Here is a 10,978-nt window from a genome sequence, read left to right as displayed (position 1 = left end):
AGACAGCAACAGCAGCGAAGGATATATTGCTAGTGACCCCATGGCAAACTGCAACTGGAATAAGTAGCTTGACCAGATCCGAGTTGATAGGCTACAAAAACAAACAAGGTATTGTTATATTTCATTAGTATTCTTTCTTTCCAAAGAATGCAACTGGTTCGAAGGCTGAAGAAACACACAAAAAAATAAAAAATGTCGGCGTAGAGACAAAAGAAAGAATAAAAGTCACAGCTACAGTACTATGCATAGTGCATATTGGTTCGTGTTATGGATCAATTTCTTCATTTTCAAAGTTTAAAAAATCAATCTAAAATGTTCAATAAGATTTTCGTATGAAAATGTAATTGCAGATCAATTTTACATTTTTTTTAGAATTTTTTACTATTTTTTTAAAAAGGTTGAAAATCACTTCATCTAAAGATTCTAGACCTTCAAAAGTAGTGATTTTCTACCTATCTAAAAAATAGTAAAATATCCTAAAAAATGTAACTCGCTTCCATAATAATGGTCGACCTGATATTAGGTTTCCACCTTTAGAGATAGCTCGATATTAACTCGCTTCCATAATAATGGTCCATGCCATGTCTAGCACCTACACATAAAAAATCACAGATAAAATCTGGTTATTGTTAAGGCATAATCTTATACAAATAAGAAAGACCCAATCAACACAAGCATACCAGTCTATCAGTGTACATTACATACCAGTAAGTCATGTTTTGATTTCAAACAAATCTGAAGAAAGAAGAAGTGCATCAAGAACCAAAAAGAGAAGACCGACAAGTTATACATATGCATCTGATTTTCCTAAGTTACAAGCATGATCATTTTTCTCAAGGAAGAAAAGGTTGAAGAATCTGATCATGTGAGAAAACATTTAATTAAGGTGAAAACCAGTTGGCAATTTGCAAGCATGAATGGTTTTATTATACCATGCATTTGCAATTTGAAAACCAGTTGGCAATTCTAACAAATTTGAGACCTAAATTGGAAGATGAACCCAACACAATGGAAGGCGCAGAGGATAAACACTAATTAATGTCAATACAAAGAAAAGAAAAGGAGCCTGGAATTAAGAAAGGTTGGAGATTACTGTACCAGATCAATTTAATGCTGGCTTAACTGGGAGAATCAATTAAAATATGAAACTCTATATAGTTGCTCTAGTATTCACATTGCTGGTTCTTGTTCCTCAACCCACATTTTATATAATAGTTGTAAAAATTATGAATTTTTTTAAAGAGAAAAATGGTATAATATCCTTTACTTCGACAAGGCTCAAAGCTGATGTCAAGAAATGGTACAATTTGTTTTATTTTGAGAAGGCTCAGTTCTGATGAAAAAATGTTTGACAAAGCTTAAGGTCATAATACAGATTATTGTTCACTGGTATTATGGTTCTACTTCTTGCTTTGTTTTTTTCTTTCCCATGTGTTAGTCAATAAGTATTGAACCTTCCATGCTGGCATGTTTTTTTACACGTTGCCTTGTAAGCACCAGTACTATAAGTTGCTTGGACAGAACACTTGTATTGTCAATAAAGGCATGGCACCTGGTAGGTATTATATAAAAGATCTAACTGATTGTAAAAAAAAATTCCCTTATCTATGGTTACTTTCTGAGATCATGGCAGTAGCAAGCAATTTGCACTTGTATATGCAGCTGGACATAAACACCGAATTATCCTACGTATTTTGGCAAAAAAATTCACAATAGTTTTATCCACTAACCAGTATATTGGATAATACACCTAATGATGTCTGCTTTCTTCATATGCAGTTCACATCTCACTCCTGCAGTTCTATTAACTATTGCAGTGCCTTTACCTGTCAGCATAGATTGTTTTAACAGGGGTAACATTAATTATTTGTTACATAATGAATTGAACAGTTCTTCGACACCGTTAGGGGCCAGCTGGTTTATACTTCTGTTTTGACTGATTGATGGGATTAGTTCAATTCCTTTTGATAGAGGTTGTAAGAGATTGTGCGGATCTAATAGTATATCATCTCAATTTGTACTAACTTATGACATGTCTCTTGAATGCACTTGCAACATTTTTTTTTTTTTTTTTTTTACCTCAGTTGTAATATGCTTCTATTGCATCTTTATCATTCTAATCATTGTTGTTAAGGTTGTTATAAATTGTTTACAAACTTATGAAGGGAGCAGAAAGATGGTGACAAGCTTGAATATGTATATATTTCTCAACTGATTCCATTGATAAAGAGAAAAAGCAAAGAAGATGGAAAGACAGTACTTTACCTATGTGCAGGAAGAGATACCAGAAAAACTTAGCTCAGAAGAGACGGGTAGATAAATCTGGAACCTTTGTTCACAAAACAACCAAAAAATTAAATAGGAAGGAAATAAATTGACAATTTGGAAGAACGGTAATGGAAGAAATGAAATAAATATAACCAATTGAAAACCCATCATTGCTGCTTGGATCTACTGTTCTTGACTCGACACTCACCGCTTAATTCCAAAGACAATAGCAACCATGTGAGATCAGCTTTTATGGAATTTCAATTGCACATTATTAAAAAACAGTACCTGCTTGGTTTATTGTTACAATATTTCAAACATTTTTATAATGTCAAGAGAAATGGAATAAATATAACCAAAAAAGAAACTGAAAAGGTAACACTAACCAACAGCCTCTCTTTCTCCTGCTAAGTTGTCTATTCGAGCACAAGTCAAGGAAAATCAGTAGCTAGTGCATGTGCCAACTTCTTGCTCCTACAGAATTGAAAATACAAACAGCTTAGGTGTACCCCAGGAACCAGACTACCGCCCAAACCAGCAGCAAATCAAACCGACAATAGATTATCGTAACACAAGATTAATTAGAAGAATAATTCACTTACTACCTCTTCCTCATGCTAGTTGATTGCTCTGGAAGGGACACCAAGCAAGCGCCTTCAAAGCAGCACTATGATTGGGAAACCGGTCAATAGGGTTGGATGAAGTAAGGTGCCACAGACTTGTTACTTGTAGTATAATATACCTTATAACAGCAATGGCAATTGAGATGAGCCAAAAATACCAGCTTTGATCATTTGGATATGTTCTAAATACTGTTACTTTGTGTTTGTTTTCCATGGGAACAAAACTTAAGTGTAAATTATAGACTAAAACTTAGCCTGTTGGTGCCTCCATTTTGCTAAAAAATTAAGTAGAGTTAAGTGCTAACTATCTGATAGTATATTCATTAATAATTATGAAATAGACGTCTTTTTTTTTTACCCGTGTGTGATAGATGATTATGCACGGAGTGAAATTAAATTATGCCCGAAGAAATAAATTAAACACAAAACCAATCCTGATGAAGAGGGAATGCTCAGCTTCTTGACCCTTCTTCAATGAAGGGTACTTTACCTCATCTTCTCTCCTCTGTCTCTCCATTCTATAATGACGAGAATAACCTCACCAGCCTTGATGGTGATTCTCTATCTGTTAACAGCAATATAATATATTATATTAAATTATCGACTGAAACATGTAAAAAAATCATTAACGACCCAGCAGTTTCATAATAAATGTTCTGTTTAACACTGCACTTAGCAAACGAAACATGATATCTAGAATCCGAGGTTCACTGCCAAATTATCTCATCAAAATTCCAACATTCACTTAGATCCTCTAGCATATTATAAGAAATGAAGTTAGTTTTTCTCAATTTGAGGGAAAAAATCTACCTGCTGTGAGTTTGATCTTAGCAATATTTTCATACGAGTTTGATTCAAATGATAGCTTTGTGTTAGAAGTGTAACCTGCTCTAACAGCACCAGATCCTGATTGACTAGAGATTTGAAGTGGTTCTGCATCTTAAACCCCAGAAAATCCTTGTTTCTGGATCTTAAACCCTGAGATACACGATTTCTCACTGAAATTGAAAAAAAAAAATGAAGCGTGAATTGATAATCATGCATAAAAGCCCTTGAAACCCCTTTATCAAGAAATTATGGTAAAAAAACGATACTGAAGCAGAAACTAAACGAAATCGAAAATTTTCACAATTGTAAAAGAAACAAAAAATTTGTCAAAATTAAGGTCAAAAATGCAAAATACTAGACCAATTGACAGAATTTCAACATTGTAGTGTGAAATTTAGAGAGGAAATTTAGAGAAAAAGTACCTAAGAGGGAGAAGACGCTTGTCAGAGCTCCATGGAAGCGCTCTCTCCCGGATCTCTCTCCCCCTCACTTCTCCCTTCCCACCCTCCTCTCCTTCTCAGTTCTCACCCCTTCTATCCCTGATCTCCCTTTCTCCTCTTCCCCTCTCCCTCTCCCCTCCTCCTCCAACTCCTACCGCCTGAAAGACTTGATCCAGCTCAGCTCAGCGAGGGCTACTGCGGTGGTTCGGTGACGATCGCTTCTTATGCGACGAGATCGGAGGTTTTATAGAAATAATCTCACACGCGCTGGAGGAGAGTAGAGGCGCCGGAGGCTTGGAGTGAGAGGAGAGGCGTAAGACAGAGGCACGCTCTCCCGATCTCTCTCTACCTCGTGGAACTAAATGCCACTGAATAGAAGAATAGGAGGAGCGGGGCAAATAGCCGTTGTGAACTTGTGATCGAACGAAAATGGAAAGAGGATTTCCTAAGATATCAAACAAACAGATTTGGAATGGACCACCTGAGTTTTTAGTTTGGGATTTTAGGAAAGATGATGATAGCAAACAGATTTGCTAAGATACCAAACAGATTTGGAATGGAGGAGCTGAGACAGAGAGTCACTCAAACTTATTCGTTTGGGGTTTTAGGAAAGATGATGATAGCACCTAAGGTAATATAAATTTTGAGTTTAGAAATTACCGGTGCATTCCGCATGAATCATTTTTTACTTGATTGATTCGACAGTTTTAGTAATAGTCCTTTGCGTGCAGAGCAAGCCATATACTTCAGCTTACTTTTATTTCACTAACCTTACAACTTTTATAAATTTGGTTAAGATTTTTTTTAATTTCAGTAAAAAATTTCACAAATAATGTATTAAATTAGATAAAATTTTACTATTAATAATTGTCATCAAATAATGCACTGCTACTAAATTAATGATTTTATGCAAATAACAAAGTTATATACATTTTTATTATTAATGATTGTCATCAAATATACTTGTAAATATATCTAATAAATGATGGGTTTGTAATTTTTGTCATGAAAATAATATTCCTCTTCTCCTCTCCTGTGTTCAATTTTATTTTTTACATCTTATTTGACTGAATTTTTTCAAAAATAATAAATAAACAAGTACATCTTATTTTCGCAAAATCCAACCTCACTACTACCCTGAATTTTTTTTACATCTTTTGTTTTTAATAAAATTAAAATTGAGGACCGAAAATTTTGTTTCAAAAGAATATTAGAAAAAACCTTCAAAAATCAAATGAAATGCACTAAGCAATCGTTGTTTATTTTCTACTTTGGACAATAATGAACAAGTGCGTTAGGTTCATTTTGGATTTATTACTAGCAAATGAAGCTTTAGGTTTCTTAAAGAACAATTAATTGCTTTAGGTTCAACACGATACATGTACGGGTATGGATATGACAATACAATGCAATACATATTAGTCATTGGCGGTGACCAAACCATCATGGATTTTTCCGACTAACCGGCCGATTATTCTCGATTATTTATGATTAATCGCTTCGCGGTATCATGCATGTCTGTCCGACGACCGCAAACCGTTATTTACAACATTAATTTAAATTACTTAGATGATAGAGGTGAGAAGTAAAATATATAGTTGTTAAAAATGAGGAGAGATAATACATTATTTTCAAACAATATTATGTTTATATAAAATTCTTTTTTAGAAAAATCTTTAAATATTTGTTTACGGCACGAACAAGTACATATCCACCAAATATTATTAATTAATTGCGAAAAAAGTACATCACAATATATATATATACTGCGAGAGTGATCATGCTATGGAACAAGTTACGTACTACTATTCGATTATTTTTATTAATATTTATGTTCCAACTTATACAATCGTCAAAAGCAACATGTGCTCCTCATCAACAATGTATCAATTACTTGCTCATAATTTTATTTGTTCTAATCAAATAATTCATCAAATATTTATGCAAACAATGATACTAGAATGTCTCAAAAGCATGCATGTTGGAGCATGTTTGTCTTCATAAATTAATTTCAGTTGTATTTTGAATTCTAATGTTAAAAAACATTGACAAATAATATTCAAATTCAACAAATATCAAAAATTGAATTTACGACATGTTGTGTATAGTATTTCGTGATTTTAATCAATTTCATATACATTTTGAGTCATATATATGGTACGTAACTTATATTAACTTATTTAAGACAATTCAAAATGATATATTAATTATTAAAAATTTATACATACTTTCAGTGTACATCTATATTGTGTTGCAAGGGCAAATCGGTGTTTAATTTATACGGATCATATTTCAAGTCATAAAGTAATAATAACATAACAGTCATGTATTCTGCTATTATTAATTTATTATTGATGTCTTTGGGAATACATTTATTTTTTTATACTAAGAAATGCATAAATTTAATTAAAAGTTTGATCAAATTGCACGAGTTTTCATGTCAATTTTGCAGTCGATGAAAAAAATAAATATTTACAACATGTTTATATGCATCTTCTGAATTTTTTTAACTATAATTAAACAAAATTCTTCAGATGAAAGGAGAAATGTTATTTACAAAAAACAGGTTCACTGAAACAAATGTTCGGTAGAGATAGAAAACAAATTTATCCATTGCATAGAACAACGGTTCCGTGGATCTAACTAGGTGCTACAAAAAAATTCAACCAGAGGGTCCTCCAAATCGTTAGTTAGGTGGAGCATTTTATTTGAAAATACTATATTTTAATGTTTTTATCTTTTTATTTATATTTCAAATTTAAAATTTAAATATCAAATATAAAGCATTACATTAGTATTTTTTTTTTTTTTTTAAACGAGTGACATGTATATATAGTAAAATTATGTTAGATTAAAATGTAAAAATAAAAATAAAGGCATTGAAATTAATCTATCATTGTTAATTAATTAAATTCAATTCTTTAGCTGCTTGATATAGAATAAAATAACAATATCAACAAATTGGATTCAGTACTTTAATTTTTAAATTTGAAATTTAAATAAAATAGTAAAGTTATGATATTTTACTATACCAAAACACATGTGACATCGAATTATGAATGAAATCTACACAAACTCACAGTTGTTTTTTTTTTTTTTTTTTTTTATGATACAAATTGAGGCATGTATCCATTAGAAACAAGGTGTAGCAAATGTTCCCAAATGTAGCGAATGTGTCATTTAAATTAGCAATATGTATAACTTGTTGGATGTACGTACTGTAATGCCCCTAAATGCTAATAAATATAACTAATTAAGTTGGATGTCCAGCTTAATTAGTTAGATTAACAGCTTGTTGGATGTATGTACAGCGCATGCTCAGCTCAATGAAGCGATACAAGCTAGCTAGCTAGGTGTCATGAAATATATATATATATATATAGCTAGAGGCGAAAATGGAGGAACCGATATAGCAACTGGAACAATAAAGCAACAAATTAATTAATTAAGACCCATGCCAATTAAGGAGCTCAAAGTCAAAGATGAAATTGATGCATGCATCCATGCCGTGCCGTCAACAATTAATATATGCAAGGATCGATTAATTGGGCAGCGAATTGGGCATGAGGCCCGGCCCCCATTTAATTAAATTGCTGACTTCATCTATCCGTTACCACTTGCCCGTTAGAGAGACGAATCGCTGCAGCCTGGAGCGCAGGTCCCACATCGTCAGGACGGGAAAAGAATTAATGGAGCGATCCACATGTTCTTCTGTATTTTATTTGAGTAATGTAGACGTACGGTACATTATATATATATATTTTACTACTTCTTTTTCGTATATGATATGATAACCTATAAAATCAAGGAAAATGATTGCCAATTTATTTATTGACTTCATCATTTCAATTTCACGCCTTCCGCCATTATTGCTCTATGCTACCATGCTAGCTAGTTAATTACCTACAAAAATCCACTATTCAATTTCCTCTTTTTCTCATTTTGGGGTATTTTACATATTAATTAATACATTACATAATTAATAAGGAGGTGCAAATATAGGTAACTTAATAAAAAATATATAAATTAAATTAATCTGACAAGAATTCAAATTTCTATGCTACCAATCACAATTTAAATTTGATAACTTTTATCATCTAATGCATAGTAAACTTTGATAATTTTATAATGCAACATAATAATCATTGCTTTTATTAGAATTATAAACTAATTCCTAGTTTACTGAGAAGAAAAATTAACCTTTGCATCTGGATTGGGATTTGGGGCAAGGAATTCAAGCCCACCAGATGCCACGTCATCAATAACTCCGAGTTGGCAATGCTTTCGAGAAATTCATAATGGTTGGTGTACAAATAGGGAAACCTAGTACAAGAACTAAAGTTAGGATTTTATTGTAAAAAGATTACGATTAAAAGAATTAAAGAAAGGAAAAGGAAAAGGAAACAAAACCGCACAACCATATGTATTGAGGTCTATGATAGAACCCAATGATGTACCAATTAATTTTGAGTATTTTTATAGAATCAAACCCATCCCATGTACATGTTGTATTTTTAAAATGAATTGGGATTTTCATATATAAATTGCTGGTAAGAATTTACATGTCAAGTAAAATAATTAATACATATAACTAATTTGATAAGAACCCAACAGAGGATTATAATAGAATATAAATGACTAGTCTCTAAAAACATTGCAAAAATAACAGAATATAGATAATTAGTTTTCGCCTTAAAAAAACGCCATCGCTCAAGAAGCTTCGAGAAAAAAAAGATTGTGTTAAAGAGGAGAGAAATTCGTTGAGAAAAATAGGTATCGACATTGAAAAAAGAGAAAGAAAAAAGTGGAATCAACTTTAGAACATTTATTTTTCTAGGTAAAGATCGATATTGACAGAGTAGATTTTGACTTGATGGAGGCAGAGCACGAATCATAAGTAGTGTTGTTTTGACTATGTCTATGAGCTAGCTGTATGACGTAAAAACTAGTATGTCAATATATTTATCCGTTTTTTTTTTCTTAAAAATAGAAAGGATGGTCCGACCGTTAATAGTTTTTGGACACAAGTAGCAAAAAAAAAGGGGGACGTTTAATTACAAATTTTAGAGTGATTTTAAAATGCATACAGATTAAACAGAACAAGTCTGAGTTCTTCCCTTTCTTACTAGAATGAACAGAACAAGTCCAATTCAACTGGAGCTTCAACATGCTAGGGGAAGGTAAAACATTATGAAGCAGCTCAATTATATGAGGCTTGTACGATTAATCAATCAATTAATGTGTTATGTTCTTTTACAAGAGGGGGGTTCAAATGCCTCCATTTTTTGTGCCTCCATCATGCCTTCATCTTTTAAAACTTTAATAACTAAAAATTTAAAACTTAAAAGTCAAAATAAAACTATTAGATGTGATATATGTTATTTTCTCTATCTGCTCATAAAAAATTATCATATTTCAATTTTGTTTTATGTGAATCACTAAGTTGAAAAATCAACGTCTAGAAATTATCCACATTAGTACGTTTTTTACAAGCTCTTGATGACAACCAAAATAAAATTAAAATGTCATAATTTTTTACACGTGCATAGATAAAATGATGTAGATCATATCCAACGGTTTTATTTTAGCTTTTAAGTTTAAAATTTTGAATTATTAAAGTTTTTAATAATGGAAACATGGTGGAGGCAAAAAAAAATTGAGGCATTTGAACCCTCCTCCTTTTACAAAATGGACCCCAAAAAAACTTATATATAATATTACCATTAAGCATGGTTGTGTTTATGTAACATGCATCTACCTACCACAATCATAAAGTTTTTGGGGTCCGGTCCGGCCTTCACACCACATATGCGTAGCGTAGAATCCGTAGATGCCACCTCAATCATAAAGTTTTTGGGATTTCGGGTTTTCAGGTTTTGGATTCTTAAGTAGCATACACTACACATATGAATTAAGCTAGCTTCTTGATTCCTCCTTAATCATTTGTGATATTTTAATCCTCATTTGATAGCCGAAGAAGGCCAAGCGAGAGAGGAAAAATAAAATATAAATACCAACCTTGAAAAAAAACAAATGAAGCTTTGCTTTTTCCCTTTTGATTTGATTCGGTGATAGGCCGGATCTAGTTGGATCGGGTTAGACTTCAATTGGGCCTTTTCATAGCTTAGCTTAGATTAGATGAGTCTAACGTGGGCTCAAGTAAATATAGTTGTTCCATTTTATTACATTAATTTTGTTATTTACCTGCAATAATATAATTAGTAACTAATAATTCTTGGGCTGAAGCTACAAAAATGATATATATGTTGGATAAATTAATTGTTGTTCCTTATCAAAATAACGGAGAGTCGAGAGAAAACAAATTAAGCAGAAATTAAATTAACAGTTTGGGTTTGTTTCCTTTTTATTATTGAGGAAATTTGAGCAGATAAATAAAGTAATAAATGAGTATAATTCTGAAATAACTTAAAATTTGTTCTGATTCATATTGTTAAATGCATCCTTTTTTTACGTGGAACATAATTTCTGTAAGCTAATTAGTTTGTAATAATAAATTTTAATCATTTGAAGCATTGAATCAAGACATGTCAAGTAAAAAAAATATAGATGATTAATTTAGTAAAATCCAAAGAGAGGATCACAACAAAATATAGATGATCAGTCTCTCAAAACATTGCAATAAAATAGAATATATATAGATGCTTACCGGCCATTTTTATTAATACCCTACACAAAAAGTTAATTTTAAAAATGTCCCTGCCATCTGTTTTTTTTTTTAAAATAAATTATAGACAAAAATATAGATGATTAGTCCGCTAGTGGTGTGACCCACCCGGGGGGGGAGGGTTCGGGGGGGTT

This window comes from Carex rostrata, chromosome 14, assembly GCF_964058835.1.
Source record: "Carex rostrata chromosome 14, lpCarRost1.2, whole genome shotgun sequence".
NCBI classification, from domain to species: domain Eukaryota; kingdom Viridiplantae; phylum Streptophyta; class Magnoliopsida; order Poales; family Cyperaceae; genus Carex; species Carex rostrata.
Note: the sequence above shows the minus strand (reverse complement) of the source record.